Consider the following 10,228-nt stretch of genomic DNA (forward strand, 5'->3'; position numbering starts at 1 on the left):
CAATAATCGAGATAACAAATTCTTATTGTACCATTAAAATAAAACAAATGATCGCTGGAAATTGCAGTTTTTTAGTCCAAATAAATGTGAGAATTTCACTTAATATCTCAGAATTTGGGCAAAGTCCTGAGACACCTCCAGAAAAATACAAAAGTACTGTGATATAATAATATAGCTATCAGCATTATGCCAACTGTAAATTTATGTATTTCTAATAAACTAATACATTTATTTAACCAAATTTTCTTGAAGAGGAACTTCTTGCCTTCTGATCTGTTATTTATCAAACATTTAACTCTGCTTTAAAAATGACAAGGTCAGTGAAGGCCTTGACCAACAGCGGATTTTTATGTCCCTTTTGTTAGACAGCATTGCTTTACTGGAGATTTCCACTGGGCGTGCAAGCATCACGTAACGTCTCTCTTGCTTAAGGTGGATGGGTGCATTTCCACATGTTGCAAAGTGGTACACTTTGCAACTGTCCCAGAAGTGCATTGCTTACGCTTCCTGAACAAGTCAAGCTCAGAAGCTTTGATAATCTAGGAAGTCAAATAGGAAAGCAATGAAAACCACCCAGAAACTTTCAAAATAAAATGCATGTGCAGATTTCCAGTTGTCTAACTAGTAAAAAAAGGTATGTCAGTATTTGTGAAACCTCTGTAGCCAAAACCTTTTAGGATGCATGCTGCCATCTTCGTCCTTGCTTCTTGTCACGTTGTAACATACAAAAGAGTCTATTTTTCACCATCCAGTTGACACAACATAACCTTTCCTACACATTTCATGGCAGCACCATCTGAACTCCCAAAACAACCCATTGCTCACTTATTGTTCCTCAACGCAGACATAAACATTCTCGCCCAAGGTCCTGCACTCTCTGCGTTGAAGCCAGACTGCTGATTCCTCACCTTAAATAAAGATCAAACCTCTTCGAAGACTCTATGGCTTCACAATTTATAAGTCAAATAATCATATGTGTTGAAAGAACAATGTGTATAAATCAAATGTTTGAATAACCTGTGCTTTAACCATGATGGCTTTAAAATGAATATTTCTCTTACAGTGATCCATTCCAGGTCTTATCTACACCAGATCAGTATGTGTTTGATTTAACAAGTTAATCATCATTTGCACTCATACACATTACAATAAGATACTCATTAAAGTTAATATTCATATTACATAAGCATTTTGATGATTCTCATTCAGAAAGTGTTAAAAACCTTTCGTATCTGAAGCAGGCGTGGCTTTCTGAGGGATGTTGGCAAATACTCAGAAACATGCCAAATTCTGATTTGCCAAACTTGGCCAAAACTCATAACATTGTGGTTTATTAAAACAAGAATTACTTCCCAATTAATTCAGTTTCCAGCTGACTCCCGATGCGGCCAAATCAAGAAAGACGTCTTTTTTTTTAAACAAACTAATTTGACCTCCAGTCAAAAGCCTCTCTGGACGCTGCGAGCTCATACAGCCAAACAGCTCTTTTCAGAGCTACTTCAAATCTCATACATCCACCTTGGATGCAAATAAGCATTCTAACTTCCTGCCTTCATCTGGAGGGATCTCAGACTCGACAGGTCTTATCGGAGCTATCTACGGGTTCCTGATATGAGAGGTTCACTCCACTGGCAGTGACCCGCACAAGCCCCCTCTTTAATGATGACAGCCCTCATGTACAACTAAGAGGAATAACGCTGAGAGATGGCTGGTAGCTTGCATTATGTTGGTTTAATCCCCAGAGACCCACGGTTGTAATATTACAACATCAGATTTAAGTCTACAAAAATAAACCTTCCCCATTTTTTTTTCTTTTTAAAACCACATTTGCATTGCTAATAGGTCCTATTGTTCAGTTCTGCAACACTATTGGCTGTTAAAATGTGTAAATAGGCTCGTTTATCTGGCCTCCTCGAACAACATGTGAAAGGTTAAAAAAAGATTTTGCAGTTGTTTTCTAAATTTGGGTTTCTGGGGGTTAACTGACATCCTGTTATTAGGGAGGAAAAGTTCCTATCTCTTTGTAAACACTTCTCCTTTATCTCCACGATGAACGTTGTGAATTTAAGGAGAGAAAATTGGAAAAATGTTGTGACTTGGGAAAAGACTCCGACTGGGATATCCAGTTGTGAGATGGTCTCTCTAATCTCAGTAAAGCGTTCTCAAACTGGTCCAAACAAAAATAAATAAATAAATAAAAAATCCCGCTCACACCTGCTAACTTGTGGCTTCTGAGTGCAAAACGGACGTCTTTAATCAGCATTCAGTCCTGTGTTAAATTGTTTTTGAGAAGTTATAGGATATTCACAAACAATAGGTCTGATCGTCATCAGAGCTGGGGCACATTCATTTTGCTGTGGTTGCTGCATTCAGTTCAGTTCAGTTCATTTTTTTTCAAACATTTCACACATGTATCATTACAAAATATAATTCCATTATTTGTTTGAAAAGGAGTAGCCAGAAATATTTACTTATTTGTCCCTACCCCCAAGTGTTACCTCCTATTCATTTAATTTTCTTTCCATCTTAAATTAAACAACCAACGTATGAAATTATATATGGGAGTGAAAGTGTTCCACAGTTGTTCACATAAGGTCACAAAAACCCTGGAGAACGGCAACACCACATGTGATTTCAGAAGTTCACACATAATAACAAGCAAGGAGAAAGACAGCTGCATGGTTCCAAAAAGGGCTGTGGTTTGTTTTCTGTTCTGTTTACATCGGCTACAAGGATTCTAACAGGAAAGAACGTACGTTTACCTGTAATATTTTGAAAGTTTCTGGATGTGTTTTACACTGTTTGACTTCCTGTCTGGTGTGATCTGAACCACAAAGTTTGACGTGTTTTGGAAGCATAGCGCATAAAATTAGACGTACCCCTCGCTTCTTGGGCACGTCCAAAACATTACACTTTGCTGCTGGTGGAAAGGAACTCATCCACTAAAATGGTGGCTAATTGCGTCGTTGTAGGTTTCACGGACGTTTTGCGATGCTTTCACTTGCAGTGGAAAGAACGGGTAAGAGTGACCTAAGTGAGCTATAAGTGAATGATAGTCCTGTTAAAACAATGTGTCGTGCAAACACGCTGACATCTTCAGATTTCAGAACTTTACGTATGCATGTTTCTGTGTCATTCAGTGCAGACAGAACACACATGAGCTTATTAACTCTCCAAATGAACGTTCATTCAGTGGGCAGCGTTGGACTTTATGTGAAACTCTGTGCAAAGTCCATTATTTTAAGTAATTCAACTTAGACTAAGACCATTTAAAGGCTCAGGAACTCTTTGCAGGTGTTTTGTGTTAATTAGCTGATTAGAGTGTGACACTTTGAGCCTAGAATATTGAACCTTTTCACAATATTCTAATTGTCTGCAATTTTGAATTTAAGGTTTTTATAAGGTTCATAAATGAGTCTATTTTATGTATTAGTTTCACATATTAAGTAGAATTACTGAAATAAATTAACTTTTGCATGATATTCTCATTATTCACATTTTTTCCAGTATTAGTGTTGGAGTAGGAATATTTTAATATTTCTACCAAAATTACGGTGGGGCTTGGAACTCGTCCATCTACCGCAAGTCTTTGGGGGCAGGTCTGTGGCCCCTCATACTCACTATTTAACACTCCAATAGAGAAACCCTACACACAGGTGCGTGTATACACACAGGTGCTCACATGGTGCTCTCACAAGTATGGACTTGGGTGTTTGACACATAAACTAAGGCTGTGGTTGGCACTAAATGCACTATGAATTATTACCACATGCTTTGCAGCAAAAAAAATGTTACTGTTATACATCCTCATGTGGTTGGCGCAGTGGTAATTTTGTGTGTTCTCTTTTTTGTTTTTCTCTCTGTTTCTGCTGGTCTAGAAGTGGATTCTTTTACATTTTTTAATTGTTTATTTTTGTGAACTTTTTTCCCCACCTCTTCCTTTCTTCTTCCCCCTTCTCTTTTATTTCTGTCTCTGTGTCCGTTGGAATATAAAACAACCAAAATTATATGTAATAAAGGTTTGGTATGAGGCGTGGCATTATAGCTGAAGTCATACTGCTCCACCTGTGAGAGTAAAACTGTAAGGCTTGTTTTCTGCACTCAGACATCTCTGATTGCTCTACAGCCAGACAGGACATGGTTCAAAATAGGAGTTGGTTGAGCAGCTGTACCCAAATTTATAAATGTAAATATTTTAAACAAGCTAAACGATTTAAAGAAACCAAGAGCTTGTGTTGTTACGACAGAAATAAATTGCCTTTTGTTATTTTTTGTCCTTTAACAACATTGGAAGAAAAACAAATGTTTATTTACTTAACATGTAGTGCATCCAGTATTTGTCAGGCTTTTGTGTCATACAGTACAAAGAAGAAAAGACTCCTGAATAACACACACACACATTGAGGCAGCATAAATGAGAATAGATGGTGGCTGTAGTGAAAAAAAAATTCTTGGTTTATTATAGTTACACAAAACTGATTTCATAAAAGCTGAGTTTAGGTGGGAAGTTATAAACGATCCTCATAATGCTAATGACTGCCTGTGGTGTCTGCTCATGAAAACGGTGTGTTTTCTTCTCTATTTTTAGTTATGTACATGTGAGGGCAGCCGCTGGGCAAAATTAAATAATGTATTACATTTTACATGAAACATAACTGGTGCACTCTCTCCAGAGCTCTTTTCATTCAGAGCAAATGTCATAATGATGACCATTTCAGCTTACTTTGGAGAAATAACCTGCTCATTTACTTAGCTGAAGGGGGGATCAGGTGCAAAAATATGATGTGAAGAGTTTGAGGAGGCTGAAAGTGGTGATTTATCCCAGTAAGATTTCTGTTATCGCCCAAAGATTTTATAAACATGAGCTCAGATGGAACGGATTTGGATTTAAATAGTTAATTCTGGCAGTTAATTTTTCTTTTCCTGCAGAAAAAACACGACAAGGTTTGAAACTTTGTTTTTCTAGTAACCACATAGTCACTGATCCTTGTAACGTTTCTGTTCACCATAATAAAAGGCATAAATTTCTCAGGACATTTATTGTTATAGCAACCACAGTGCCGTCTTTTTAGAAGCATACAGGTCCCAGGTGTATGGTGCATTATGTAGAGAACATGTGTAGCTTGAAGAAACATTGCTATTTGAAAGCATTTAATTGGAGACTGCATTTCGAGACAGCCAGCCCTGCCGCTGGTTTTATTCTAATTGCCAGCAGCAATGCACTTAATGAAGCAAGTGGTGAAGAGTGCGGGTAAAAGAGTGAGAGTGACCAGGTTTCCAAGGCAACAGCAGCGGTAACCGAGCAGTGGTTTCATCTTAAGGAGAAGGATGCAGGAGAGCAGTGTTTCCCTGCAGCACTTCCTGCAGCTCCATTCTGTATACGTATAAAATAATAGGTACATTTGTGTAGCTGTTACAGAGATGACAACCGTACACCAACCTGTTGAGTCAACACCTCTACAATCCACCAGAGGAACTATTTTCCTCAAAAGCTCAGGCTTGTGTCGACCACTTCTGATGTACAGAAGTGCCCTTTCTTAAAAGTAACTCTGTTGGGACGGAACTTTGAAGTGTTGCTGTCTTATGGTTTAGACAAAGACACATGCTATCTTTTTTCTCTTTTCTCCTGGTTATCGTAGTGACAGATATCTCTCATGGGAAATGCAACTGAGGAGAATGTTGGTGTTGTAACACCCCCACTCTCACTGAAATGTTTCACCCCCTCTCTGCCCCAGCCCCACTTTTCAACGGTTTGACAGAAAACTAAACTCTAAGAAGAAAAACAGCATGAGACTCTGAAAACACACACACATCATTGTTGCACTGATTAGTTCATAAATTAAAGAAGCATGTTATTTCAAAAGGCAGGTACAAAACAAAAGTTCTGCTGGTACCATAATAAGCTTTTTTTTTTTTACTCCATAAGGAGAAAGTAATATTCATGAAATTGAAACATTAAAAAGGTTTGAATGGCGCCCAATGATCTGCTTGCCATACCTTAACATTTATTTGAGGTAATTTAAATGTAATGTACTTTACGCATAGTATTAGCCAACGAACTGTCCATTGTTTGCTGACATTTGGATGGGCTGACTTCAAAGATGACATCCTAAATTATGAGAAGTGGCTTTTAAATTTTTAAGCAAACTGTCTCCATTATGTATAATAGCTAATCTAAAGTTAGCATTTTGTGGAAGTGAAATACAAATCTGGTTATTACACAAAACATTTGACAAATGTGTTCAAGTCAGTACTACTGGAAATACGCGGATCAATTGCGGGGGTTACCTCAGCACGGATCCTCGTTTTCACACTCCAGCTGGAGCTCGAGGGTGTTGATGGAGACGCGCTTGTAAAGAAGATGAGGTAATGTCGCTTGTACAGACCTGGTTTGGGTTTAAGGAGTCTGCTGTTGACCACAAAAACGTCCTCAGTAAAATAGTCTGGGCAACAATAAAGCATCTGCGTTAATAGCTCGCTAATGCGAATGACCTGAAACGCGGTTCATTTATTAACACGCAATGAGCACACAGACTTCCAAACTTGCTGGACATCTCCCATTTCAGCTGATTCTTCATAAGCCAGGACAGGGGATGGTTGAGCAGGGTTGGTGGTTTATCCCTAGGCACCCATGTGGCAGAGGTGAGGTGGTGCTCACTCTTAAAAAAAAACATGTGGTCCATTGGACCCTATTAGGAACACAGGAGGCTTAAAGCTATCGACTTGATCACAGCCATGTGCATTTAGTTGAAACTATCATTATGACAATAGGATCCTAAGGCAGTTTGAAAGATTATAGCTAATCATTTTCCACTCCTTATTCAAGGACGAGTCACAGAGGGAATGTCAGAAACTTTGCTCCCTGGCAACATTCCCCAAGATATTTGAGGAATCCTAAGGTTTTCCCAGGGAAACAAGGTCATATAACTTTGGATTTGCTTCAGAGACCCCTCCAAGTGCAATTTGCCTGCAAAACCTACAAAATAAATTCATCAGAAGAAATGTTTGAACTCAGCTGACTCCCACTGATGAGAAGGAGGAACATCTCTTCTCTGGGATCCTCCCAAATGATGATGCTTCTCACCATTTCAGAACGAGAATTACCCCTTCTTTCCACCGGAGCCGTCAGCAGCACGTTACTGCAGCAGCACGTCATAGCTGCTGATAGGAACCGGTGTGGTCAACAGAACCTTTTCCACTGGAGCTGTCAGCAGCGCGAGTCGGCCGCGTCTCAGGAGCAGCATGTCGTGGCCCTTACGCGCCGGTTCTATTTTCTATGTGCTACGCCTCTGAAACGGGTCAAGTTCGACATTTTGGGGAAGGAAAGACAGGAAATCAGACGTGGAAACAGAGCAAAGCTTTCCGAGATTTTCGGAATAAAGAACGTACTGCCTTCTGGTTGCTTTACTTTTAAAAAAAGTTACTAACTGTGCGGCCCCGTGAGAAGTTATCACCTAGCTAGCGGTCTCCTTTGTTTTTCAGGTCCGTATTGGCGATTATAAAACAGACAGAACATAAAACACAAACCTTTTGGAGCCATGTTGTCGTTTTCTCCTGCTTGTTGTTGTGTTTACTGACGAAGTCACTCGTGTGACTTCGTGCTCAGTTTGTGACAGCTGCTCCCTGCTGCTTCGCGTCTCGTAGGGAGGGCCAAGCAGCAGCATACGCGAGCAAGACGTGCTGCTGCAGTAACGTGCTGCTGACGGCTCCGGTGGAAAGAAGGGGTTAGATTTATTTGCCAAGTGTGTGAAAAAACAAAAGGAATTTGGTTCCGGCTGTTCAATCAAAGACAGACATTGCATCTTCAACAAATCCTTCCTTAGGATGTTTAATACTGAGAAAGGCAACCTTAGCTTAGAGGAAGCTAATTTCAGTGGCTTGTATGTGGGCTCTTGTTGTAATGGTCATGACTTCATGACGTCATGAGTAGCACTGTTGCCTATTTTGCAAGTTCAATTTTTTCTAGGTACCCCAGCTTCCTTCCTATTGAAGTGAGGTCACTTGTTAGCCACTTTGGAAACATAAAAATTAAACACGTGATCCTAAGTGATATTGGAACATAAACAAACCAGTAAATCGAGAGCTCTGCCTTTTGGCCCTACTCCTCCTCCACCATGACACACCAGAGAAATGCCCACATTATGGCATACAAAGCCTCCCTCCATCGGCCCATCTGTCCCTCCATCCCAATGTCTCTCTTGAACAAAACACTTGAACTCCACCGCTTGAGGCAAAGCCTCATTCTCAACCTGGAAGGAGCACTCCACCCATTTCTGGCTGAGAACCATGGCCTCAGAACTGGAGTAGCTGACTTTCATCCCAGTTGATTCACACTTGGCTGCAAACCTTGTCAGTGCATGTGACTTGAAGATGCCAGCAGAACCACATGATCTGCAAATAGCAGACATGACACCCCAAGGCTGCCGAACCAGCTACCCTCCATTCCAAAATGACACTTTGTGAGCCTCTTCATGAGCACTACATGTAGGATCAAACACAAATAGCATTTTGTTTTAATGTAACTTTCACATTGTCAAAGTGTGTTCTGGGTCATTATTTTTGGTAGAATGAAACTGGTCCCAATCACTTTGCTTTCCACTGGGTATGGCATGGCGTGCAACATCTTGTGATAACCTTCCTTCTTCAAGGTCCTTTCCACTCTGTACAAATCTCCTATTTCACCATCTCCAAAGAACCGGACTATCACGCTGTGCAACGACAGCAGAGGGTTTTTCTGAAAATCAATTGAAGCTGATGCAGAGGACTGACAGCTGCTGATAATAGGTCTTTTTGCACAAGTGTACATCTCTTTTTGGAAAAAAAAAGTTATTTACACGTGCAATGGATAAAAGTGTTTGTGAATAGCATGATAATGTGTTTTTCTTTGATAGTTTTACCGTTTTAATTTGTAATATGTTTGTGTAACTTTATGAACATAACCTGAGGTGTGGTTCAACTTTGGTTACACTTTTGTTTCTTTACTTTCTTTTTGTTCATATTAGGCATTCATGTGTTCATGTGTTCAAAGTAGGACACAACACGCCCAGAAGGGAGGGAGGAAAAAGGGACAGACTGCAGCTAATAAGTGGCCTTAGCCTGGCAGCCTTGATTGGATGTAATAAAGCAACACTTTGCTTTATGGGATGACTCAAAATCCTTATTGATTAAAGGAAGTCTTCCTTCTAACTGAAACATTTTGACCTTGCATGATCCATGACTTTGCCTGTGCAAATAATTGTCAAGTTCTGCAGGGAGATGATTAGCAAACAAACAAGCCACGACAAAGCCAAATTTGGAGAGAAAAGTAGTGGGCCAAAGGAAAATATGTTTTTATCCTAGCTTTTATATTGTTATTATACTGAATTTGATTAAAAACGTTATCTAAAAAGAGAGAGAAAAAAACTCAAGCTTTTGCCATCTTCTAATAAAAGTTTGATTTTACTGTCAAAACTAGCAGTGCTTCTTCTGAGATGAAGCTTAATAAAAATAAAATAAAATAATAAACCTGGAATCATTTCCAAGTTGCAATCTCAGGGTTGTAACATTTGTGATCTAACTTTTTATAGGTGACTTTTGTCTTGTCTCACTCCAACTAACCCGTTCCCTTAGTCCCTGCTCATTCAAACAAATTCTATTCTATTCTATTCTATTCTATTCTATTCTATTCTATTCTTTATCACCATATAGGACTCCAGATCCCATCTTCTGAAGCTACTTTGTCCTGCGGCTGACTTCTACATCATCAAACAGGTGCACCAGACCCTTTTTCCCCAGAAAATAACTTTCAAGGCATTCGTCCCTTCTAGAAACCACTAGAAACATAGGAGTAAAGTTGCCTTTTTAATGGTTTCAATCTGTGTTTGTGCAAATTCCCTGACTGGGTACTAATTTGCTCGGCCACTTCTAACTTTTTGGAGCTGGGTTAAACCCGACTCCAGTATCAAGTTGTGTCAAATACATTAATGTTGTGTTAGGAGGGGTGAATTGCTCTCATCTTGTGTATACGGCCCAGGGATTTCCAGTTGAGGATTGTTGTTCTAAGAGGTAATATTATTTAAAAACTCCCAACTGATGAATAAATGAGGATTCCAAAGACAATATGGTTCTCAGTGGATTTAATATACAGGGTTCAGTGAGGGGCTGAAGACTGATAATTACATTTTTTAATGTTAAAACATTTGCTAATAGCTCTTCAGTTGATGCCAGCCTAATGAATGCAGCATTAAGT

The sequence above is a fragment of the Nothobranchius furzeri genome, chromosome 10, assembly GCF_043380555.1.
Source record: "Nothobranchius furzeri strain GRZ-AD chromosome 10, NfurGRZ-RIMD1, whole genome shotgun sequence".
NCBI classification, from domain to species: Eukaryota; Metazoa; Chordata; class Actinopteri; order Cyprinodontiformes; family Nothobranchiidae; genus Nothobranchius; species Nothobranchius furzeri.